Source organism: Mustela lutreola, chromosome 1 (assembly GCF_030435805.1).
Source record: "Mustela lutreola isolate mMusLut2 chromosome 1, mMusLut2.pri, whole genome shotgun sequence".
NCBI classification, from domain to species: domain Eukaryota; kingdom Metazoa; phylum Chordata; class Mammalia; order Carnivora; family Mustelidae; genus Mustela; species Mustela lutreola.
This window is the reverse complement of record NC_081290.1, coordinates 56,363,678-56,391,205: the sequence shown is the minus strand read 5'-3', so window position 1 is coordinate 56,391,205 and position 27,528 is coordinate 56,363,678. Positions and strand designations below refer to the sequence as shown.

The 27,528-nt window shown below is 40.5% G+C and overlaps 1 long non-coding RNA gene across 1 annotated transcript; it reads left to right on the top strand.

The window, feature by feature from the left end:
* The first annotated feature begins 1,625 nt into the window (after positions 1–1,625).
* LOC131819332 (uncharacterized) lies at positions 1,626–27,528 on the top strand. Its single transcript, XR_009349152.1, has 2 exons — positions 1,626–1,868; positions 27,321–27,528. It is a non-coding gene; the product is annotated as an uncharacterized LOC131819332 (long non-coding RNA).

Sequence of the window (27,528 nt, the reverse complement as noted above, 5' to 3'; positions counted from 1 at the left end):
TTTTGATTTTATTTATTTATCAGGGGGGGGGGGGGGAAGTGAGCACAGGCAGACAGAATGGCAGGCAGAGGCAGAGGGAGAAACAGGCTCCCTGCTGAGCAAGGAGCCCGGGACCGTAGTTTTTCATTTTCTGCACATACTGAGTAGGAGAAGATATTTGCCAATGCCATATATGATAAAGTATTGATATCCAAAGTGTAAAGAACTTATACAATTCAACACTCAAAATACAAATAATCCAATTTAAGGAAAGGAGAAGACGAGAACAGACATTTCCTCAAAGAAGGCATACAGATGGCCAACAGACATACGAGAAGATGCTCAACATCACTCATCATCAGGGAAATGCAAATCAGAATCACAACAGGATATTACTTCATACTTGTCAGAATAGCTAGAATCAGAAAGACAACAAATAAGTGTTGGCTAGAAAGTGGAGAAAAAGGAACACTTGTGCACTGTTGGTAGGAATGCCGCTCTGGAGAACAGTATAGCGCTTCTTATGAAAATTAAATTACAAAAATGGAATTACAATACAATCCAGTAATTCCACTACTGGTTATTTACCCAACGAATACCAAAACAGTAATTCAAAAATATGCATTCACCCAATGTTTACTGCAACATTATTTACAACAGCCAAACTATGGAAGCAACCTGTGTCCATAGATAGATGAATGAATAAAGAAGTAGTTGTGCATGCATGTGTGTGTGTGTGTGTGTGTAAAATATGGAATATTTAATTTATTTATTCATTGTTTTTTGTTTGTCTTTATTTTTATTAGAAAGAGAGAGACAGAGAGAGAGCACAAGTGGGAGGGGCAAAGGGAGAGAGAGAGAGAGAGACTCTTAGGCATGCTCCACACTCAGCGCAGGGCTCAGTGTGGGTTTTCATCCCACAACCCTGAGATCATGACCTGAACCAAAATCAAGAGTCGGACACTTAACCAACTGAGCCACTCATGCAGCCCTATATATAACAGAATATACCTCAGCCATAAAAAAATAATGAAATCTTACCAATTACAACACAGATGGATCTAGAGAATAAAATGCCAAGTGAAATAAGTCAGTCAGAGAAAGGCAAATACTATATGATTTCACTCTTAGGTGGACTTTAAGAAATAAAATAAATGAATAAAGAAAAAAAGAAACAAACCCAAAATTTACTATTAGCTATAGAAAACAAACTGACAGTTACCAGAGGGGAAGTGGGAGAGAGGATGGGTGAAATTGATGAAGGGGATTCAAGAGAACACTTCTAATGAGGAGACTGAGTACTGTATAGAATTGCTGAATCACCCTCTTGTACACCTGAAACTAATATAGCACAGCATCTTAATTATACTGGAATTTAAAGAAAATGACAATGACATGCACATAATTTTTGGTAACAGATTAAAATTTTAGTGAGAGACATTAGGAAGACTTAAAAAAATAGACATATGTATGAATAGAAAATATTCATGTTGTAGAGATGTTAGTTCTTCCTAAACTGATCAACAGATTCAGTGCAACTCCAAACTATATCTTAAAAAACTTTCCTGTGGAACATGATAAAAATTCTAGAATTTTCATGAGAATGCATTGGTAGGGTTCTCTGAGGAGCAGCTGCCAAGATGGAGTTAGAGGTGTAAGAGGTTTTTCAGGTGTGATGCCTGTGAAAGATAAAGGGAAGAGGGGACAGGTAAAACCTTCATACTGCGATGTTGACCTGACCTCTGTGAAAAAAAAAAGAGAGAGTAAGAAAGGAGCATGAAGCAGGAAGAACCTCAGTGGGCATTGCAGCTGTGGCATAACTGTACTAGCCCAGAGGGGAGAGTGGGTGAATCGTTGCTCGTAAAGGAGTTCTACTCTGGCCAGATCTGGTGAGTCCTTTGCTCAACTATCACCATGCTCGGTTATCATTTAATGTACACACATTCAGAAGCCTGTTTGATGACTGAGCTGACCCTTCAGATCAGTGGAGAAAGAATGGAAAATTCTATAAATGGTGCCAAGACAATTCTTTATCTCAATGGTAAGAAATGAAAATGGATACTCACTCTATCTCAGACACAAAAATCAATCCCAGATGGATTGAATACTTAATGTGAATAGCAAAACTTTAAAACTTTTAGAAGAAAATGTGGGAGAATTCCTTTATGGCCTGGAGATAGGAAGAATTTCTTAAGATTAAAAAAAAGCATATACCATAAAATGAAATGTTGATAAATTCAACCACATTAAAATTGACAACTTTGGTTCATCTAAATAAATTATAAATAGAGTAAAAATGTAATCCATAAACTAAGAGAAGTTATTTTAATATATTTTAATATATTATGGATAGAGTATTGTACAATATGCAAAAAAAAACCCCACCTTTTTTTAAAAAAAGATTTTATTTATTTATTTGACAGGCAGAGATCATAGGTAAGGAGAGGCAGGCAGAGACGGGGGGGGGCAGAAACAGGCTCCCTGCTGAGCAGAGAGGCTGATGCGGGGCTCCATCCCAGGACCCTGGGATCATGACCTGAGCTGAAGGCAGAGGCTCTAACCCACTGAGCCACCCAGGCACCACTCCCCCCAACCAAAAAACTTTTGGAAATCAACAAGTGAAAAGCTAAATGATCCTAGTGGGTAAATGAACTAATGGCATGAATGGGAATTTCACAAAAGGGGAAACGTAACATGGTCAATAAACACAAGGAACGATACTTATTTTCTTAGTAATGAAAGAAATGCTAATTAAAATATGAGATAAAATATCACAACTATTACACTGGCAAGCAAAAACCTTGACAATACCAATTGTTGGTAAGAATGTAGAGTAAAGGGAAGTTTCATAGTCTGCAGGTGGAAGTGTGCATTGTTATAATCACTTTGGAAAACAGTTTAAGACTGTCTAGTAAAGTTGGAGATGCTCATTTCTGTGACACTTAATTTTACTTCCAAGTATATATCCTGTGGCAATGGTCTTCAAACTGGGTGCGTGTATTTCCTGGGACTTAATGAAGATTTCCAGAGGGTTTGCAAACATGGGTGATTTTTTTTTTTTAAGATTTTAATTATTTATTTGACAGAGAGATGCAGTGAGAGAGTGAAAAACACAAGCAGGGGGAGTGGGAGAGAGAGAGAAGCAGACTTCCTGCCAAGCAGGGAGCCTGATGTGGGGTTTGATCCCAGGACTCTGGGATCATGACCTGAGCTGAAGGCAGACACTTAATGGCTGAACCACCCCGGTGCCCCCAAACACAGGTGATCTTAAGTGAATTAATTTTTATACCTTCAGTATCTATATATACTCTTTATGAAAATTGTTCTGACAATACGTTCTGGATAAAAACCATCTTTTCGGTTGCCTTTTCCCAACCCCTTTTTTACAATCACACTTGTCTTGTTGTCTTGAAAGGAAACCTCTCACCAACTTTCTCTTACTCTGGTGTATCTCTCTGGAATATAAAAATCTTTGGGGGTGGGGTACAACAGTGATAATGCAAGGTACTATTACCCTGTAGCCTCCATAAACCTGTGGTAGAGCTTTGTGATTTTTCTGGTCCTGTAAATTTTTCTAAGAGCAAAGTATTGTGTTAGAAATGGGATCGTATGGCTCCTACTAGGATGTTCTGAATTCAGCAGGAGTGATGACAATTTTCGTTTAATGACCTTACCTCTTGAAATCTGTGACGGCTATCCAAAATACATCAGCCTTGTGAATATCAGAGGTGGCAACACCTTATTTCATCCCAGTAACAAATTTAGAGCAAAGCAATATCTCAATCACTTATCTATCTATCTGCCCATCTGTCCATCCATTTATCAACCTTAGAGTTATATCACAAAAGTAAAATGTTTGTCAGGGCTTCATAGTAACGCATTTATTTAATTTAAGAATTAAACCAGATTTTCTCATGCAAAATAAGTCTGGCCCGGGTGATTATTTAAAACTAAAAACTAGTTTGTCTATTCAGTTTAAACTGGATATTATCCCTGGATTGATTGAATTACATTCTCACTTCTGAGATTTAGATGAAAATGTCTTAAGAGACCTTGATAAGATAAAAAACATTTTATCAAAAATATTGTATCAGCCAAATTTGATGAAAATAAACAGCATTTATTTTCCTGTTTCCAGCCACATTAGGTTAAGCAAGGTTACTCTAAGTGAAAAAATTACATTTATGATGAATAGTTATTTGATAAATCTTCCTTGAATAGATAGATGATGAAGGTTCCTGGTTGTATTTCTGAGAAACTGACCAGGTTTTTGTTGTTGTTGTTTGTTTGTTTGTTTTTTACAAGTCAGAGATTACAATTCTTTACTTTCAACCAAACTGACAAAGGGTTCAATCAAGTTGTCAGCTGATGGATCATTAAAAGTAATGTTTAAAAATGCTAGGTTACTAAACAACTTTTTGCATAAAACTTAGAAAGAATTCAAGGAATTGAGTGACTTTTCTGTAACAACATTCCTTCCATTTTGAGCTTTAATATCCATGAGAATGTTTCTGTCTTGAAACTCTCTAGAATGTCCAGAAAAGTGACAGCAATTCCAGGAATCTCTGCTAGTGGAAGCCCATTTTGTCAGCCTGATCTGGGGATTCTGGGCTAGAAGATACCTGGAGACATAGGAACCCATCTTCCCTCTTAGGTTCCCTGAAACAGGGTTGCCTTCTGTTTCCTCATCCAGCTTCATTCTCCCCTTTACATCCCCTCTCTGCTTCACTCCCACTGAAGGTAAAAGCTCATTTGAGAACAGGAATGCGTGGAACACAGTGCCAACCATTTGTGTCTTTCCATTTGAATTGGCCTCATCACCAAGTTTCACCATATTTATAGCATGACAAATATCACAGTCTGCAACTATTAAAGCCTCTATTAAAAATTTTTGCTCATTTTATTTTGTTTTTAGATATTTACTTAAAACTATTGAGGGAATATTTATCTTTTCAAAATTTTTAGCAGATAGGCAAAAATAAAAATTTGAAGAGCATTTCCCTAGGGAAATTCTTGCATATATGCCTTAAGGCTCATATGTAAGAATCTTTTTTGTTCCTAAGAGCAAAATGCTAGAATAATCAAATGCCCATTTAAAATAGGATTAAATAATGTATAATACATTCAAACAATGGAATACCATACAGCAATGAAATTTAAGAAATAAGAATTATATTCATCATTATGGTTCTCAAAGTTGAGTGAAAAAAACAAGTCACAAAAGAATATATACAGTATGATTTTTGTAATCCAAAGTCTAAACCTCAGCAAAGCTGAACATTATATTGTTTAGGGTTTACCATGGCAAAATCATAAAGAAAAGCAAGGGAATGACTACCATAAAATTTAGGATAGCAGTTTCTTATGGGGGTGGTGAGGAGGTTGAAGCAACCCATTAGTCATGTTTGGGAATTTCAGAGGCACTGATGACGTTCTATCTTCTATTTGTTAATTTCCAAAGCAGATGCTGGGTATTTTTCTTCTTATTATTATTAAAATCATAAATATGCATTATATTTTTATGTTTAAACTATTTTCTAGTATGTGTAATATTTTATAAGTATTTTTAGAAGAAAAGGTAAGGGAAATTCAGGAGTATTTTAGGATTGACACTACTGTCAAGGGATTAAAATAGAAGGCAAAATGAGCAAGAAGCAGCTGAAAACTCTTGCAGATTGTGACCTTTCATTTTCTTGTTGGGGTCTTCTCTTGCCCCATCCCTGCTCCAGGACCTTCAGGCAGCTGGGGTGTTGGAGTCAGGAGGGTAGCAACATTCTTTCTCTGTATGATTTTCTGTCCTGACACAGACCCTTTCCAGTGGCTAGAAACAAAGTCATGATTAAGAAAAGTGTCTGGCAGGAAGTGGGGAACTGAAGTGCTTATCAGAAGCCCCAATGGAAATTAAGACAGGCACAATGGTGGTTAGGTTTCAGTGGGCTTGCATGGGAAAAGACTCCCCCCAGACTTGTTGGGTTCCAAGATTATGACAAGAACAATTCCAGATGCCACCAGCCTGTGAGCCTGAGGCCCCCAACACATAGTCTGCCTTGTTTAGAACCTGCTCAGGACCTTGCTTGTCAGCATGTACCCTGGGCTTTTGAAGTAGGCAGACCCCTTCACTCACTATGTCCCCAGGACCATCTTCCTCAGTCTTGGGCCCATTCTTTTTGCTTCTAGAATTCCTCTTGTTTTTCTTTCTTAGTGGATATATGAGCTTGGAACTGTTGGCTTTTCCTACTGTGTCTACTCCTTGGACTTGAAAACTGATGTGTGAGTAAGGCATTCCGGTTTAACCTCAGCCCCACCTAAAAATAAGACTTATATAGGCTCACTCCAGCTCTTTTTCCACTTGGGGGTTCCTGCTAGGAATGCAAGGCTGGTGTCAACTTATTACAGTGTCCTGAAAGAAGTCTGCATGCGGAGTCTGAAGAGCACTGAGATAGCAAGGATTGGTAACAAATCCACAGTGTGCAGTCCTCTCCTCACGATGCCTAAAGAGTCTACTGTGAGGATAACTGAAGGCTTTGATGGAACACGAGCAAAGAACATTGACCTGAGTCATACTCAGTGAAAAGGGAACAAAAAGCTAGAATATTTTCTCCCGTATTGCCCTGATTGATGTTCATGGAATATTATTCCTTGCAATATGTCATGCAGAGAAAATACAAAACACTAAATATCTGATCCTCCACTTGGAAAGTCATAATGGCTCTGAGAAGTCTTGCAATAAAGATCATTTAATTTTGTATTTACCGAACATAAATGATCATGAAAACTCTTCCTCCCTCCCTCCCTCCTTTCCTCCCTGCATCCTTTCCTTCCTTCTTCCCTACCCCCTCCCTCTCCCTCTCTTTCCTTTCCCTCCCCCTCCCCCATTCTCCTCTTCCTTTCTTTATTTCTCCTCATGTTCTGAAGGACTGGATTTATTTAGAGTATACTTTGGGTAGTGCAACTTAATCAACATGGAGAAACCCATAATAGCAAATGAGAGGTGGGTCTCATAGCCATTGTGCACTGACCAGCAGCTGACCTTGACCTCCCAGGGTACTTGAGGAGACACAAATCAACAAGCTCTGTGACATCACTGAAAAGAGCATGTTAGAAGGTCACTCTGACAGATGTTCTACATTATTAGTTGAGTTGGATGAACTCATTATGCCTAATGAAAATGAATTTATGTCATTTTATTGACATAAATTTACCAGTAAAAATATAGATCTAAATAATAGAGTGGTCCCTTTGCAGATAGTTCTAGAATCTTTCAACATATTTCCATGATAAATTACTTAATTGGCAACTTTTGTCATTCTGGTGACATTTTGCCTACTGATCACATAACCAGTTCTTGGTTATTGATGCTTTACAATTGAATCATAAGGTAGACATTCCAAAACACTGCACGATGTGTAAATCATTTATATGTAATCTGAGAGGGTATTCATTTTTTCTATAAACATTAGGAGCATACTGAGATCATAGTTCCATGTTAAGTCAGAGAAATAGAGAACAGAACAAAACCAATTTCACTTCCTTAACAGAAATTTTGAAAAGAGTGAGCCTCCTGCATGCAAAGTGGAGCCATAGGGCCTTTTCCTATTCCTTGGGCATTTATTCGGTCAACATTATTATCTTCATTTTGCAAACGTGGAACCTGAGACTCGGAGACATTCAACTTTACCAGGATCATTTATGCTGTAAGGTTAAATCTGAGAGAAAAATACAAGATACTTGATACAGGCTGCATACTTAAGCAAGGAGGTTTTATATCACTTGAATCAGCAAACTTCACAAATAATAGTAATACCCAAATGGTGACTTGAGCTGAGCAAGGGCTGCCCAAACCTCCCTGTCAACTGATTTATGAGTCTTTGACAATCCCCACCACCTCAGCAGTGCTGTGATTTAAGGATTTTATGATTCTGGCCAAATACTCTTTGTAGCCAAATTTGGACTTTCTTTGGCAGTCAAGAGCAATGGTTTTCTATCTTTTAAAAAAGCGGCACTTAACCCTTTCTTCCACTGAAGTAGCACACAGATGCCTGATATATAACAGCTCTAGGAAGGTCCTCTGGGCCCCTTCTCATCGTCCTTCCCTTGCCCTCGGCAGTGGTGGCTCCAGCATATCAATATAAAAGGAGAGTAGAACCATTAATCTGGTTTTAAAAGGTGCCAGGGATCTGAACATAAATTATGATTAAATAGCAAAGTTTTATTAAATATAGGTTATTTAGGGTTTTATAAGGTAGAACTTATTATTACTATTATAGGTTATATATTATATAATTGTATATACTATATATTATATTACAAGTTATAGATTATTATTATAGGTCTTTATTAGATACAGGTTATCATATAATTTTATTAGATACAGGATTTTATTAGACTATGGGTTATTGTGTCTGGAGTAACGGGGTTAGCATATGGGTTGATTAAGTGTTCCTTCACCCGGGTACCCACTTGTTGCTACCTTTGTCCCCGAGTCCCTCTGTAAAACCCCCTACAGCTTAGCAGGCAGTTTGGACAGGCTTTAAAGATGTGCATCTTGTGGCCTTGGCAAAGCCTCTCCCTCTCCCTGGACACATTCTCTGCAGGCACAAGAGGTCAGCATCTTGTCCCTAGACTGTGCCTCAGGATTTTCTCAAGATTAATGAAATCAAGTCCACAAAGCCTCCTCTGTTCCTTGGAGAACAGGAAGATGGAGGGAAAAGAAGAGGAAAGATATTGTTAGATGAAATTATCAGGTCTGGCCACACTAGGGTAACATTCTTGAATCCAGCCTATCAGTTTGCTTATTTACAAAAGGGCTCAGAGGCTCCCCCTGCTTCCCTCTGCGTCAGGAAAGAATTTGAAAGTGATTGACAGTTTTGTCTTTCTCTGGTAGCTCTTAGACTCTCCTCCTACACCAAACCCAACAGAGATCTGTGGGATGGGAATATGGAGGCAGAGGAAGTGCAATCATGTGACCTACAGCTAAGCTTCCATCCTTGACACAGGCTTAGGCAGTGATCCGGCCTGAGACAGGGATTGGTGAGTTACTGTAAAGAGAAAGCCTCTTCTAAATGCTCAGACTCCCTGGCTCTCACTGCAGGCTTGAAGGATTTGACTGTGAATACTTCTGGAATCCTCCCTTCCTTGTTCTTGATTAACCTTTGAGAGGACATTCTGCATCTCTGGGAGAAGTGGCCCTTATTCTGCTCTAAGCAAGAAAAATGGGATATTGGGCATTATCCTGTAATATTGGTGGATTAATTGATTGACTAATTCATTCATTCATTCATTTATGTGTCAGGCATGTAAAGCAAGGGAGAAGGAGAGATTAAAGAGCAAATTCAATATCATGGCTCCTTACGTGGGCTTTAGAGATCTATAGACCCCCTGATTTTATAATCAAAATGCATGCCTATGCTAATATGCATTTATCCAGAGAAAGAATTCATAGCTTTCATTATATTCTCAAAACTTTAAGAGCTGCCAGCTTACGGCAAATATTTGTTGTAAAGGTTTTTGTCATAAAGGATAGGATATACGAGTCTAATCTGAGTTAGGTGGAGAGGTGGTGGGATGGGCAGGTAAAAATACTAGTCTCGGAATGGGGGGGTGGCCAAAGACAGCCAAGTGTGACAGCAGCCGCATGCGACCAGCAGTAATGATTTCTCCTGGGGTGTGTTTACCTGATGCTTGGTAATAGAAAGGTGAACACAAACATTTTGTGTGGTGAGAAGATAATGAACCTATGGAGAGAGAAGTCTGAATGGAGGATCTGTGTCTTCAAGGTTCTGAGGATTCTGCAAATATTCTAGGAAGACAAGATGAGTGTGTTTTCCCCCTCACCCTTTATCAGCAGGGGGAGTCCCAGGAATCTCTTATAAATGGGCTTCACTGCATGTGACTGCTAAAGGTGGAAAGTTTCCCAACCTGTGGATGTTGGTGGCTCCTAATTTAGCATTTATTAATTAGGTACTAATCCATTTACTGTCACCCTCACTTGAGCTCTTTGAGGACAGCAACCGTGTCTTACTCACCAGTGTGTTCCCAGTGTTCAGCCAGAACACTGCCTCGGAATCCTAGTCCCCCACCGAATTCTGCTCCCCTGCATCCACACTTTTGCATCTCCTGTCAGGAGACGGTGTCTGTTTCTTCACTCCTTGAATGTGAGCTGCCTGGATGACGTGTTTTAGCCAACAGAATGTGGCCGAAGTGACATCATATGAGTTTTTGAGTGTAGGATTTAAGAAGCGTTGTAGCTTCTGCCTCTCCCCCTCTTGGAGCCCTGAGACGCCGTGTTCAAGTTATCTTACTGGAGAGAACACATAGACAGAAACTGGAGGAAGAGAGAGCATGAAGTGAGCAAGTGTGAGAGACCCAGCCAGACTGCAGCTTTTCTGGTCACGTGAGCAGAGGATCCAGATGGGGATGTAAAATGATTTTGCATCCTATAGGCCCGGCTAGGCTGTCCCAGCCAACATGGTAGACACAGCTGTGCTAACCCTGACCTGCCAAAATTGTAGCATTGTGGTCGATTAAATGGTTGTGGATATCGAAGCCTCTAAGTTTTTAATTTTAACTCACTAAGTTTTGAAGTGATTTGTTACGTAGTAACAGATAATTGATATGGTGGTGGTCAGATGATACTCAACAAATACGTATTGATGAGTGAATGAGTGAATGAATGAATAAATAAAACAAACTGGTTTCCTCTTTGAAGAGCTGGAGTTTATCTACCAGGTACATACATACCTATCAATGGTATGTACTTGATAAACACTTATCTGAGTCTGTGGGGCTAACATAAATAATCCCATCAATTTCTAGTGCTCTTTATCTTTATATCATATCAGCACTCCCTGGTGGACGTCTGGAAAATTCCTGTTTAACAGGGCAAGGAAGTAAGCATTAGGGGCAAAGAGGGTGTGCACAGAGCTCCAGGAGGTGGGGTGCTGGGAGCGTATGGCTTCCTGGAGTGGTCAAGCCAAGTTTCAGAGGAGATGAGTTCTCAGATGAGAGGGTTTCCTTTACCACTGGGAGCAGCAGAAAGAGCTTTGCAAGCAGTGGAAACCAAATGTGCAAACACACAGAAGCTGGAGAGGTTTTGTAGAATCTTTAGAATCACAAGTAGCTTCTGGGACAATTTTATGCACCAGACCTTGCTGACTACACAAAGATTTCACATGTTTGTGAGAGGGTAGTGGGTGGGTAGCTGGATGGAGGTGATGCTGGGGGGATGAGTAGGGTCCAAGGTATGGGTAGCTTTTTTGGTCCATAGGAACAGAAACTTTCTTTAAAAACACAGGCAGCACTAAAGGATTTTAAGCAGGGGTTTGACATGATCTAACAGCTCCGGGTTTCAAGACTTAAGAAGCCCTTCCGCTACAAGTTTCTGATCCCATGTAACAGGCTCTGCTTTCTGTGTGATCCTGGCTGCCACGCAAAAAGGGCAGTCCTCGGATGCTACCCCGTTCCCTTCATCCATTCTTTTCCCTCCATGAGGGAGACCTTTGAGGGCTTTGTGTTAGGTTTGGGACAACTGCTAATTCATGAAATTGTTCTTCAGGTGTTGCTGTGGCTAACATACCCCTGGAGCTAGCATTTTCCTCCTGTGATTAGAAAACAAATATATAGCGCCTTAAATCTATAAATTCCTGCCTGCAGATAATAATGACAGAGAAAACAGTCTCAGGATAAGGCTTTGTTTTCAGAAATAATTTGGAAACATTTTTGAGTTAGCAAGTTCTGATTTTCTGCATAAATTTTCTGAGGTCTTGGAACAAAATAAGAGCAGACTCTGTGAGTGGTGTCAGTGTTGTTCTGGAATGTGTTAGACAACTCTGGCCAGAGAGTTTGGTTCTCCCCCTGATCCCTGGGATTTATGACATTCTTAATCAGGAGAAAGGAGCTGGAAGATTTCTTCCAATTCAAATGAAGGCAAAATTTATGTGCCATAGGGTGAATTGGTCATCTCCTTCTAGAAAAGGCCATTTTATTTCCAGTCTTCATTTAAGGTTGGGGCTGATTTATCCCCCTAGTTAAGTGTCACACAGTTGGTCCCAAATCAGGGTTTATGTGAGATGTTTATTAGACTGTAGCATGAGCCTGATGGTGCAGCTGCTCCCAGTAGACCCCTGTCCTGTCCCACCAAACCGTTGCCAACTGCACCAAGGTGACTCAAAGCAATGCCAGCCCTAAACCAAGGGTAAGTAATTCAACTTCTACCAAATCTCCAACAAGATTTTAAATAAGATCTCGTACTCACTCCCAGTAATATATTTTGAAAACCTTCTTTTCCCATCTTTGCTGTACAGACTTTGCTAGCCTATTCCATCTCTAAACTCTGTTTCTCTGTAAACTACCCTCCAAACTCTCTTTCAATAGGAGCACCAAAGATTCTTACTCCTTTCTTTCCTCCCTTTTCCTTTTGCAGATTGTGCACTGCTTCTCAGTATCTGGATGGATCCAAAGAGGAGCCAGGAGTGAATGTCAGGACTTTCCTCCTCCAATAGGAAGGCATCAAGATGGTCAGGAGTTCTGAGTTCTGAGGCCAGGCTTCATGAGGTCTTGCTGCTTCTGTGATTTCTTAGAACAATGTCATAAGAAGAAGCCAAGACCCCTGTGGGAGAATGAAAATGTAAGGCCCAGATGCCATTCTTGATCAGCCAGGCTACAGCCTACACACCACTGATTACAGATCATGAGCAAGTCCAGGGAAGGTCAGCCAAGTCTGGTCCAGGTCCCACAGAATTGTGAGAATCAATATATAGTTATTGCTTTAAGTCACCGGGTTTTGGATGGATTTTATTTAGGCAGCAGTATTATGGCAATAGATAGCTGATGATGGCTGTGTACTGTCTTAAATGCATCTTGATTCAGGTCAAGACCTACCTTCACTCTCAACTTACCCCAAGAGATGTTTTTGCCTACTCCAGCCTACTATGATTTTCCTCTCAGCCGACTTTCTTTACCATAGAATTAGGCATCAATCTCAGCTTTGCCTTATGATTTCCCCATTTTTCTCTTGTATAAATCTTACAGTGTTATCTCACAATGTTACGCGATGCTGCCTCCACCAAAATAAGGTCTTATTATAACATCTCACTATGTAACATCATCATGACCCATGGGGGAAAAAAGGATTTTTTAATTGTCCACATAAAATCAATAGTGTCGTTTGTTAAACCAGTGTTATCCAAGGGGAAAAGTGGACTGCCAGGTTAGATGGTACTAGTTCCTCCCCCTTCCCCTCTGGGTCTGGAAAATCTGCTCTCTCTACCAGAGGGCAAACTTCCTGAGGTAAGCGTCCTTCTTGTTCTTCTGCATCTCCTTTAAGACCTTGCAGGGCACCAGGAACATAGATGGTCATAAATGACGGCTGCTGACCTTCGGATGGGTTCCTTAAATGGGGTAAAACCTTCCTTTCTTCCCCCAGTGGATGGATATTTTGCAGTTCTTCCAGGCTTGTTCTGTCTCCCTCCTTTCTCCTAGATTACTGCCAGGGCAGATTCCTCCATCCTAACCCCTGGGAGTCTATTTCATTTCCTAATTACTTTCCCTGCTGAGAACATTCTTGTCTTGCTGTATCTAACCCAAATTTCCCTTTCTGTGGCTTCAGGCCATTGCTCCTTAGTCTAAATCCTCTGAAAGGAAGAATAATTCCCTTGATTAATTTATATTGGAATCTCAAAGCTGTTTATACATCACAATTTCTGCTTCCCAGGAGTCTCTTTTTTGCTAGATTAGAGGAATAAGATTTCCCTCTCTCTCCAGTTCTTCTCTGTACCTAAATTTTTGGTTTACAAACCTCTAAGGTCTTTATAGGTGCTGTATTTAGATATTTTTCTTTCCAGACTGTTGTAAAAATAATTGCTCTCAATTATTGACTATTTCCTTTATGTGTTAGGCAGTGGACCAAACATTTTAACACACATTATTTTATTTGACTCTTAGAATGACTGCTGTTGTTAAACCTATTTAATCCATAAAGAAACTGAAGCCCAGAGAGATTAAGTAACATCTGAAAATTCACACAGCTTGCTAGAAGCAGAGTTGGGGCTTGCATTCTGGTCTTTTCACTCAATGGCCATTTTACATGGTCTTTCTATTGATTCTTATCAGGCTACCCATATGACACCATAATCTGCTTTTCAGTTATTTTGTTTTTGTGTGTTTAAGGAAATGTGTGCTTTAGAAGAGTCATGTGATGTGGGCTGTAGTATCACTCTGAGCACGTACTGACTCTGTGGGCCTGGACTAGTTATTTTTGAATCTGTGAAATGGGAGAGTGATCATACTTATTGTGATGTTCAGAGAAGATAATGTCTATGATAAACTCTGAATCACAATACCCACCAGAACAGCTTATTTTGTTATTCCAAATCATTTGTTTTTGTTACTCTTGTTTTATTACTATCTTTCTTACTGTTATCATTAATTTTGAGAGTGAGAAATTGGAGCATTAGAAGCTTGATAAATCCGGAAGTAAAGAATGGCCCATGGATCTAGGCTGCAGCAGCTTAATTTAGACTTGGAATTTGGAATTCCATCCCTGGTCTTTACTTCTGGCACTTGGATAAGCCTTGCTCAATCACTGATGTTCTAGGTCTACCAATTTACTTCTGTGTCACCCTGTAATCCCCCCTCCTTGTCAGTAAAATGATAAATTCTATTTACAGAGGAGGTTTCACTGCCTTTCAAGATTTCCCATTTCTTAGGAGCTGTGAAGTGGTCCTCAGTGGATCTCCAAGTGAAGGACCATTTCTCAGGGCTAGTCCTTGCTTGGATGTACAGTTGTGCAGCCTCCCTTCTCCATTGGGAGACTCTCTCCGACCAGCCTTGGAGAATCAGGCTATTTGTATTATTTATTTCTTTATTTTAAGAGAGCCAGTAAGTTTCTTTAAACTACTTTAGTTCTTTCATCTTCAAGGGAGCAATAAAGTTACCTATTTTTCAGTCAGGATAATATAAATGAATAAGTATTGGACTAGTTATGAATCTTTAGCCCAAATGCTTAACCCTTCTGAGTGTGTTCTCCTTTTCAGGTTGTTGGACCAGATGAGGAGTTGGAAACTGAAATATCTGTAGTGTTTGGACAAGTATCTCCGATGATTATAGCAGGCCTAGTGTGAACTCTAGGGCTTGGTAAAGGGGAATCATGGCTTACACCCCACCAACTGGTACCATATGGAATGCATATACCTAGGGCTGCCAGGTCTGATTTCTTTGTGACATTTTTTTGTCTCTTAAGTGTGGGGGAAATTACATTTTATGGTAACTCTAACTGTAGACAAAACAAAGACCTTGGATGTTGAGCTGCCAGGCAAATGGGTTAATGTGACACTTCAGAATGTGCACATGAATTGCCTGGGGATTTGCCGACAGGCAGAATCTGATCCAGAAGGTCTAGAACCTGAGGGATGAGATTGTGGGGTGCTAGCAAGCTTGCAGGTGATCTGATGTTGCTTGTTCAGGGACCACACATAAACTTGCAAGTGGGCTAGGCGATCTCAGAGTGCTTTCCTTCATCTTAAGCAGTTGGTGGCGACGTTGGGATTCTAAACCTCATTAGCCCAATCTATACTGGACTTGTCCTTCAGATCTGTACTCTACCCATTCCTGATCTGCATCCTTCTGTTCTCCATCTCTGTGTGTCACAGTTCTATCACAATAACATTCTGAATTCCCTTTGGCCTTAAAGTAATCACAGTGTTATTTGGTGACTTTGGATGCTTGATATTTCTGGATATTGCAATGATACATCCTGATCTAAGAGCATACCAGATTTTCCCCAGGACAATTGTATAGAGTGTTAAGAGCCCATGAACAGAGCTGAGGTCACTAATTGGGAAACATGAATATCTTTTTATAGAAAATGGGGGTCACAGTTTTAAAATTAGTCTTTTGGTTTCTCCTGATAAAGCCCCCATAATATTGGTTGCTCTGGTGGTAGGGACAGATATTTATTCCTTCATCCATTTAATAAATACTTATTGTCTGTGATGTGCCAGGCAATAATCTTGGTGCTGGGGATGTAACAATGAACAAGACAAAATTATTTGCTCTAATGGAGCTACATTGCAGTGGGAGAAACAGATAAGAAACCAGTAAACAAACAAATAAATAATATAATGTCAGGTAATAATAAGTGCTATGAAGAAAAATATTATCAGGTGTAGAAGATAGAGATTGTTGGAAGAGGAGGGGGAGCTTTTTTGAAGAGAGTAATCAGCAAAGGTGTCTCTGGGGAACAACGTTTGAGCCAAAACACATATAACATAAAGGAATGAGCCATACCAAGTTCTACGGGAAGAGGATTCCATGCAGAGGGAGCAGCCAGTGCTGAGGTCCTAATGTGGGAGTAACCTAGAAGTACCCAAGAAGCAGTGTGGCTGGAGTGAAGTCGGCAAGGCTTGAAGTGGCAGGAGGTAAAGTCAGTTAAGGGAAGCAGGGCTGCTCAGAGCTGGGAGGGAGAAAAAAGACTGAGGTCACAGTACTGGTATGAGGAGAGGGCTAATCCTGGTTGATTTGAGATTTTTATGAGATTAAGAGGTGCTAAGAATCTGTCACTTATCCCAGAGCCTGTTTTTATAAACAAAGTTTTATTGGAACATGGCCACAGCCATTAATTTAAATATAGCCTCTGGCTGCTTTTGTGCTACGACAGAGCCACAGAGCCGAGTAGTTATGACAGAGACTGTATGGGATACAAAGTACCCATCCTTGCCAGTCCTTCTTTCCACCGACACCAGAGAGACCTGCCTGAAGTGCAAATCTGACTGCGATAGGCCTTTCTCACTTGTATCAGTGGTTCTCCCTTGTTCAAGGTTAAGTCCAAGGTCCTTTTCACAGTGTCCAAATCTTTCATGATCTGGCCCCAGCCTCACCTTAAGACTTTCTATACTATATTGGGAATATTGAATCTCATGCCATTTCCTTCCTTTTTTTTTTTTTTTTTCCTGGCTGTTCCTTCTATCTGAAATGCTGTCCTTCCCTAGCCCCTGCCCTCATCCATTTGGCTCTTATTTATCCCTTAAGGCTTCACTTGGATGTCTGTTCCCTGATCTCCCATGCAATGGCTGTCCCCACTGGGATCTCCTGCCACCACTCCTTGGTCTTCCTTTCATTCTCTCTGCTTGCATCCCACATTTCTGTTCATTTGTCTCTATTCATTAGAATAAGACCAACTCAAACTGGTTGAAATCATGAGGAAACATGTAGATCCTCACTACTGGGAAAGCAGGAGCTGATTGGGCTTCAGGGCTGACCTAATCTGGAGGATTCTGCTCAATTTCTCTATGATTCTTCTGTCCTCTGGGTGTTGGCTCCATCTTCAAGTTAGACACATGATGGCTATAATGGTTTCACTACATCCAATGGTTGGAGAGAGACAGCAGACTTTCCCTCTTTATCTCATTGACCTTTTTGAGATCATGCCTCTGCTTCTGAATCATTCTTCCTGATTGGGAAAGCCATGTGCTGACTGGGTCTGGCCTGGGTTCCTGCACCAATTACCCACTGGAAAGGCTCATGGGTTCCATTAGAACCACCAGGCCCAGTCTTCAAGCCAGGGATGGGGCCAGCTTTTTCTGGAGCCCATGAGTAACTGAGAAATAACAGGGGTCTGTTAAGGAGGAAGGAGCTGTAGATACTGAGTAAGATATCAACACTGTTTTGTGCTGTGCCCAAATCCACTATTAAATGGATCACCTTGAGGACAGTGATGTGTGATGTTGCTTCTTTCATCTTTATACTTCCAACACTAGACATAGTGCTATAGTTGGTGATCAGTATAAATATGTTGAAGGACTAAATTATAATGATTTTCAAATATAGTTGACTTAGAAGGAGGACAACTTTCAGAGAAAAGGCATACTTTGGCCCAAATGTGTGTCCTTCTTAGCATTTTATTCCCTACCTACACAGCCAATCTTAACCTTTGTTATTTCAGATGATTTCTGTCCTTTTAATTATAGAAATGTCATTATCAGCGATTAAAATTAAGTAGGTTGCTACTGAACAAAGGTTCAGAGGACAATGAGTGCCATTAAAAATGCAGACTGATGGACCACTAATGTACAGCATATGGAGGTATGGTTTCCACCTTTGCTGGGTGCTGTTAGTGACAGTTGTTCAAATTAAATGCTGAAGGCAGAAACTCACTGAGTTCAGATCATATCCAAATGTTCTAAAGCTGTTGAATGAATGATTCCTGGAAGCTTTAATCACTATTTGAAGTCCCTCAGGGGACAAAAACATCTAGATTTAATTAATATTACTTTCAGCACTCTGCATCATGCCCTGGGCCTGCTGAATGGTGGTGGAAATCTGTACAAATCTCTTCTAGTAAGCCACCTTCCGTATGAGCATTACAAGGGATGTGAACCTGATCAGAACTAGCCCGTTATTCTGAGGTTACTCTCAGAGTCAGAGGAAGAGCTGAAACCCAGGCATGGAAGGAAGGGCAAATCTGGGGCACCTCAGGAGATAGACAGATGGCTCTGACTCCACCATTATTTACTTTTTCTCCGTCTTGATTTTCCTTCTCTCTGCTTTTGGGCATTGTTCTTCCCATTATTTTCTATGTGAGACTCTCATCAGGGTATCCACAGCTCCTTGCTTTGCATCTTCTCAGGCTGGCCTTCAGAGAGACAAAAGCTCTCAAGAAACAGTCTGATTGGCCCAAACTTGAATGATATCCATGCAATCTGGACCCTTTAGTGGTCATAGGTGAAGGTCCAATTATTACATCAGTTTGGGTTAGTGATCTACCCTCAGACTAAGTACTGTGTCCCGTGTACTAAGTTTATGGGCCAACTTCTGCATCACCTGTGGGAGAGTCCATCTGGGTAGGTGAGCAGAAATTCTGGAGCTACTTTTTAGCTGCATGTCCCTGGACAGTTATTTAACCAGTTGTGCCAATCTGTTATATATTTGGTAATGAAGATAACATTAGAAATCTATTATCCTTGATAATAGTAATTTGGGTATTGTGATATATATACATTCATATATACATTGTATATGTACTATATACATACATTTCATACATACTAAGCACTGTGTACATGAAAACTGATCATTTTATTTTTACAACGTCAGTATTATTATTGAAGATAATGGATATGATTGGACATAAACCTAATAATACAGATATCATTAAAACTAAATATAAATGTATATAGAATAAATGAGGTGAAAAGATGTATATGCAATACAGATAAGCACTAAACACTTTCTCTAATATGTATCTTTGTATGTTTCTATATATCAATATATATCAATATATATGCATATGTGTGTGTGTGTGTGTGTATAAAATGTTCATTTCCACTTTGTCACAATGTCCACATTATTATCACCCCCACTGCTTAGAACAGTGCCTGACACATGGTATGTGTTGCATAGGTATGATGGCTTATGTGAACTGGAGCAGAGCTGGGAGGAATGAATGGTTCTCCAAAAGGAGTAGGGGCTTTGGGCTGTTGCTTGACCTTGACCCTCCTAATTGAAGTGCTGAAACTGTGGCCCAGATGGGTAACCTTTTCTCTTGGGCTCAGTTGCATGCAACTGGATCCCATCAACACTGGCCAGAGGACTCAATTCTGAGTCATCTGAAATACTTTACAAGAATATTTTAAATCCTTCTGACTCAGATCAGGCTTGGTGTGTGGGGCCACTTCTGCATAGGAAGTCAAGTGTCTTCTCTGCTCTTTACATGCTATTGCAAGTGTTGGCTCAAAAATGCAACCCTGGGTTGAAAAGCAGTTCTTCATTCTCCAGAATGATTCGCTAATACATAATGGGTAAGGCCTTCTTGTCTCCTGTCTTTAGTCTGAAGTGTCAAGTTTAAGAATATCCTTCAAATATTTTGCTTTGTGTAGTTTGTGTCAGACTTAGGAATCACTACCCTTGGGATCACTATAGTTAAATTTAAGTCATATTCACTCTTTACAAACACCATGTGCAGAATTGAAAAAACAGGTTGAATCAACGATGCACAATATTACATGATATGCTTGGTTGATAGAGGCACCTGAAAAACCCCATTTCTATTTTCCCAGAGTGAGTGGCCTTGTGAATGAGTATTCTGGCTCCAAGGACAGAGTAATCCTTAGAAATACATATGGAACTGTGGCACTCCTGAACTTGGGAAATTTTCAGTGCCTCTTACAGGTCTTAAAATAAAATTTGCAATCCTTATCAGGACCTAAAAGGCTCCTAATCACCTAGGTAGCTCAGTTGGTTGAGTGGTGGACTCTTGAATTCAGCTCAGATCATGATCTAAAGGTATTGAGATCAAGCTCAGCTTCAGGCTCTGTGCTCAGTAGAGAGTCTGCTTGGGGTTCTTTCCCTCTGTCCCTCCTGCCCCCTGTGCACTCTTTCTCTTTTTCTCTCCCTCAAATAAGTAAATAAATACATAAATAGATAAATAAATCTTTAAAAAAAATCTTTGAAAGGTTGCTAATCTGTCTAATATGTATGGTGTCTTCTAGCCACATGTCACTAATTTAATTAAAATTAAAAATTCAAGTTGAGTTTTTAATTGCACTGGCTTCCTTTTCAGTGAGTAGCCATGTCTGTGTTGGGCAGTACAGATACAAAACATTACCATTATCTTAGAAAATTATATCGGATGGCGCTGCTCTGCATGGCTTAGCTCTGACTATCTAACACCGTCACCTGCGTTCCTGCATTTCAAACTCTTTCTTATTTTGTTCAATACACCCCACTCTTTCCACTGTCACTCACACTTCTGCCCTCTCTCCCACCACCTCTCTAACTCATTGAGTCTCAGGCTAAATAAACCTTCCTGCAGAGAAACCTTCCATGACCTCACTTCTAGTCTAAACAAGGTCTCACAGTTAGCCCCTCTCTCATCAGGCTATACTTTCTGTTTGTAGTACTTAGATTTATGGAGGTATTTAGAAATTTTCATGGGTGGTATCTAACATCCCCTTTAAGCTATCGGCTCATCAGGACAGCCGTGTCTCCCTACTTTAACCCCAGTGTCCAAAGATAGTAGGTGCTTGGTAAATATTTGTTATGTGGATGCATGATAGAATGAGTTCTCTCATGTGCCATCTCCACAAAGCACATTCTTTCCAGTTCCCAGATGAGACAGAGGCCTTAATTTTTCTTCCCACGTCCATCTTTTTACTCTCCTTTCTCTGCAAGGGTCACTTTGGATTCCCTTGGGGTTTGCTGGCACCTCTCTCTGTAGCATGTCCATGTCTTGACCACACGGTTGGGATGTGCAGTTTCCCCAAAAAGAGGAAAGGTAAGATGGCAGAGTAAACTATACTTTATTGTCTACGATCTGTGACTTGTTTATTTTTCATAGTAATAATTGGCAGGATAGAATATTTTAATTTTCCTATATTTATGTAATTAATATGTCCACATTAGAAATCAATTATCCTTGATAATTACCATTGGTGCTATGGCTCATAAACTGAACACTAGTCTTGCTAACGAACTGAATGAGACATAATTTCTTGTTGTTCAAAGAGATGATCAACTCTAATCAGCAGTAAATTCAATCAAAACTTACTGACATCAATTGAAATCATATTAAAGTTTGTAAAAATAGGATAATTATGCTCATCTTGTAAGTTGCAGGTATTGTAACAACTCTGAAATGTGGGCCTATTTGAATAAATGCTTACGTCTGCTGGCTCTACACTAGCAGATGCAGAAACATATAATCTGCATAAATAAATTAGAAGTCTTTTTTTTTTTGCCCTTCATAGATCTATAGTTTTGTAGGATTCAATTAATTCAACACTTTTTTTTAATTTAACGAGCTTAGAATAGCCGGCTAAGCAGGTGCTGGTGTGTGGGGCACTGAAGCAAGATGGCCTGTGGTACAGAGTTGTCAGTATTAGTTCTTTTTAAATCTTCCTTTATTCATTAAAGAGAAATCTAATAGTGGCTAAAATAATAGATGCTGGAGCTACACTGGCTGGGTTCAGACCCCAGCTCCATATTCAGGGCTGCATCTTGGCCAAGAGTAGGGCGAATATCAGCACATGGCTCCCATCCCCTTGATTCCCTTCATGGTAGATCCCCTAGGACCATCCTTAACTGATGACTATGGAGCAGAGGCATATAAAGAGCTCATCTCTCTTGTCTTGGGTTGGCACAACTGAGATCACTTACACTCAGACTGCAAGATCAAGCCTGACACTGCTCTCTGGGGACCGTCTCATTTCTTACCTTTTGCTTGTCTTTGCTTCCTGCCCTGCCTACCCCACCTGCCCTATTCTGCTTCTCTTAAGAAATCACTTGCACATGAATCTTCCTCAAAGATTCTCTGTTGGATAGCCTGACTAAAGACAGTGAGTGTCTTCAATGTCTGTGCTTTCTTTTCCCTATCTCTTACTTAGGCATCATAAGAAGACTTTGCTTCTAGGTTGGTAGGAGTTAATTCATGCAAAGCACATAGAGCTGTGTCAGATGTTAGATAGTAGGAGCAACATGATGGTTAATGCTTTAAAATGAAAATACTGTCCTAATACACTACAGTGTTGTTTAGTGAAGAGATCTGAGGCGACAGGCTTGTGTTTAAATTTCGGCTGTGCTGTTGACTGTGTGTCCTTGAATTAGTTTTCCTTAACTTCTCTGCTTCCTCATCTTGGCACTAGAGATATTAATGTGATATGCATGTATGTATGTATGTATGTTGTGAGGATTTAAAGAGAGATCAATGGTCATACTAGCAGTTTCATGCAGAGCTCATGATAGGTGCCTCAAACCCAGCAATTCTCATTCTTACTTGTATTGTTACTAATACACAAAGTATTGTGAATGTTTGTTGTAGCAGGAATGAGCACAGAAGTTTTGCCCCAAACACTTAAAGGACAGAGATGGTGTCATATAGTGGTCAGGACTACTGCATTGGGCCAGATGATCTGGGTTCAAACCCAGTTCTACCACTTACTATGTGACTTAGGTCACACTCTCTCTCTGCTCTGCTTCCTCATCTGTCAGTTGGGTTGTTATGAGTATTAAATGGATGAATGTGTCTGAAGCAGGGCTAACTTTTCCATTAGACATTGTAGGCACATGGCTGGGGTCACTATATTAAACTTTAGGGGCCCAGGAAAAAATTTTTTTTTTATAAAGCCAGAAGGGAAAAATGAAATTTTAGGTAGAAGAAAGTGGGTTTTTTAAATTTAATTTTTATTTTTTTATAAACATATAATTTATTTTTAGCCCCAGGGTTACAGGTCTGTGAATCATCAGGTTTACACACTTCACAGCACTCACCATAGCACATACTCTCCCCAATGTCCATAACCACACCACCCTCTCCCGACCCCCCTTCCCCCAGCAACCCTCAGTTTGTTTTGTGAGATTAAAAGTCTCTGTTTTGTCTCCCTCCAGATCCCTTCTTATATCATTTATTCTTTTCCTACCCCTCCAACCCCCCCACATTTCATCTCCACTAGAAGAAAGTGCTTTTAACACATTATATTAATATACTCATCTTTACTGTCATAACATATAATTTTACATTATTATACTATTATTATTTTCATGGAAGAAGGGACCCATGAAGGCAAAATATCTGGCAGTCATGGGAAGTAAAATGAGGTCTTGGTAAGAAGTATTCAGACCAGAGAGGGGCACCATCCAGGGTAGGTTTAAGCATCCCCACCTCGAGAGGGCTATGCAGAGTTAATTCAGAGCTCCTGGGGTTGGGGAAGGTCCAATGCACCCACATATTCAGACCTCCTGCCCTCTTCCCATGAGAGCAACTCTGCTTTATAGGCAACAAGACAGAGAACTCATTCTTGATCAGATCTTCTCTTAGGAAGGACATCAGGAGAGTTCATGGGTTAGAAAGGCAGACCTCAAAGCAGGGCTGAACATAGCTGGGACTGTTTTCACCAAGACCAGGGAAGACCCTGACCATGACTCAGGAGCGTGTGTCTGCAATTGGGGGAGGTGGAACAAGAAGATGATAAGAAAAGCTCGTAAGTGGATCCAGTGAGATGGCAAATGTGTTCTGTGCGTTTCCAGCTGGGACCCACCAAAGTCTTTAGTAAAGTTACTAAATGCACAGAACTTCTCCAGCCACATCCCTGGGTAGAATCACTGTGACACATTCAGGGTTACAAGCATAACTGGTCATGGTGTGAAGAGGTGGAGCTCCGGCAGTGAAGAGAGATGACATTACAATTCTTTATTCCATGGGATACACTTGAATGCCTTGTTCTTGAAAGTGTGACCCAACAAGATTAGCAAGGACAGGGATAGAAGTACAGATCCTTGCATCCACCTCTGAAGCACTACCCTTATTTTTATGCTGTGTGGTCACTGATGTATACTGGATCTGGAATTCCAACCACTTGGGGGAAGGTGGAATAACCCTCTCTTGACAAAAGGGAGCAGGAAGGAAAAGAGGAGAAGGAAGCGGTCCCCAGATCTCCCATTTCTGGTCGAGGTCAGTGTTTCTCAGCCTTGGTTGTTCATTAAAAATCATCCGGAGACCAAGTAAGCCAGAAACTGGGGGTGGGAAAAGGGACTGGCCTGTTTTGAAAGTTACCCATGCAATTCTATTGTGTGTCCAGATCCAAAAGCTATAAATCCCAGATTTAAACTAAAGGGATGAAGGTAAAGGAGTTTCAGTGTTCACTGGAGGTTCATTACCCTGCAATGGAAAGTTGCTTACAGGGCTTTAGGATCAGATCTCCAGCTACAACAACAGGATGGTTTGCCTGAAGTATCTCTGCATACATGATGGCAACCACAGTAAGTGATGAATGGGGAGTAGGGAACTTGAGACTATGACTGTTTTTCTTTAAGTCTTTGAGGATCACTTGCTTTGTGGCCAGCTTAATGCCTCTCATCCTATAAGAGATAAAAATAGCAGGAGGATTTGGTGCCTCTGAAAAGAAGACCTCTGAGAGGCAGGTGTGCTTGATGCTTTTAGTATCTGGACAAATCTGAGGCAAAGATTTCCGGTGGGAAGATAGGGCATGACTGGTTGATGGTCAGATGAGAGCCAGACTCTGTGCATCTTATTCTTGGAACTGTTTTATCAGTAAGCTTCCTGTTTTGTGGATAAAAAGAAAAGAAAAAGATATGAAGTGGGACTTTAGGACTTATAAAACAAGGATAAATTACTGCATAACTTTAGAGGTGGACAAAATGTCATACTTCTGAATTTGTCTAAATTGAATAAACTCTGGCTCTGAGTCCTGCCTCACTAAGGTCAACTAGACGTGCAAAGCAGCCATCGGACAGGGCTTGCACTGGGGCTTTTGTACACTATAATATAGGAACAGGGGGTTAAGTGGCCCATCATCCCATGATGGTTGTGCTCTTTCTGCTGCCCAATTCAGGGTTCAGAAGCTGTTCATGCAATGTCCATTAAGGCATCTCTGCTGCCAACAACCTCAGAGACATGCTTCAACCAGATCAACATCGTGCCTCAGGGACCCTCAGTTGCTCCCAGAGTCCCCATGCTTGGTGTCTGGACTCTCTCTGGGAGCCTCTACATAAGCTCTGTCTAAGGTCCTGCTTGGGTAATATTTGAATATGGGTAATCCCTGAGGTAATATTTGAAGGTGAAACCCCAGTCTCCACCTCTAGTGAATCCTCACACTCTCTTCCCCTTGTGTGCACTCCAACTTTTTCATAATGAGTCAATTGTTTTCCCCTCGGAGAGCAAAATCCTCTGTCCAAGATGGTGGCCCCCAGCCCCAGGAAGCTCCTCTGTTGAGCACCTGAGCTGTGGTCAGTCCAAAATGTGATGTACTGTAAGTGTAAAATGTACACTGTATTTTGAAGATTTGGTACAAAAGAAATGTAAAATATATTAATAATAATTTTTATATTGATCTGATGAACTAATATTTTAGATATGTTGAGTAAGTAAACATAATTAAAATTAAAAAAAATTTACTCTTTAAATTTGTCTTGGTCAAAGATCTTATTTATTTATTTGAGAGAGAACATGTGAGAGAGAGAGAGAGAGAGAGAATGGGGTAAAGGGAGAAGACTCCCCACTGAGCAAGGAGCCTGATGCGGGACTTGATCCCAGGACTCTGGGATCATGAACTGAGCAGAAGGCAGATGCTTCACCAGCTGAGCCACCCAGGTATTCCCCTCCCCCCCTTTTTTTTTCTCCTTAAAGTGTTAGGCATTCACTAGAAAAGTGAGAATTCATGCTTGGGTCACATTACAGGTGACATTTGAACGACATGGGTTTGAACTGTGCAGGTCCACTTACATGTATAATTTTTTAAAATAAATATAGTAAGGCATTATATATAAATTTTCTGCTCCCTGTGATTTTTTTTAAAGATTTATATTTATTTATTTGAGAGAGAGAGTGAGAAATATTGCGTAAGCTGTGAGGAGCTGAGGAGGAGGGAGAGGAAGAAAGAATCTGAAGCAGATTCCATGCTGGACATAGAGCCCAACACAGGGCTCAATTTCCTTACTGGGAGATTATGACCTGAGCCAAAACCAAGAGTTTGGTGCTTAACCGACTAAGCTACCATAGTGCCCCACCCCTGTGATTTTCTGAATAACATTTTCCTTTCTCTGGCTTACTTTATTTTAAGAATACAAAATATAGTATGTATAACAAACAAACTGTGATTATCAGTAAGGCTTCTGGTCAACAGTAGACTACCAGTAGTTAAGTTTTGGGGGAGTCAATAGTTAAACATGGATTTTTTTAAATTAATTTATTATTTTTTAATTTTTTCAATTTATTTATTTTCAGAAAAACAGTATTCATTATTTTCACCACACCCAGTGTTCCATGCAATCCATGCCCTCTATAATACCCACCACCTGGTACCCCAACCTCCCAACCCCCGCAACTTCAAACCCCTCAGATTGTTTTTCAGAGTCCATAGTCTCTCGTGATTCACCTCCCCTTCCAATTTACCCCAACTCCCTTCTCCTCTCTAACACCCCTTGTCCTTCATGATATTTGTTATGCTCCACAAATAAGTGAAACCATATGATATTTTTTGACTGTGTGGGGATGGGTGCCCCAATCCCCATGTTGTTCAAGTGACAATTCTGTTTTTATTGGACAGTGCTGCTCTCTGCCCAGTTTGCCCTGCCCTCCTTAGAATAAAAAACCAGGAACTGAAGCCACTAACTCAGCTGGCCCATGGTCCTTCATGCCTCACCTTTTCCTGGGATCCTGGAACTCCTCACAAAGGGGCTTGTTCCCCTGGCCACCCATGAGGCTTGGGGAAGAAGAAGAGGGGAGGCCCTTTCATTCTTTCTATCATTTGCCTGTTAATAGGGGAACAGGATTACTAAATTTTGAACAAATGGCTTGACCTCTTTTATTTTTAATCTTCTCTCCCATTTTTCAGATGAAGAGACTGAAGCCCAGAGAAGGCAAAGACTTACCTCAAGCCACACAGTGACTTAAAAAAGAGCAGAGCATCCGGTTCCCTTGTCCACACTACAGTATCTGCTGCCTCTCCCGAAGGCAAGAGAAAGCAGCAGGAAGAGTCAGAGAGGAAAGGGAGTGCCCATGAGTAGAAGTCACCACGGACCACCACCTGTGAAGATGCTTCT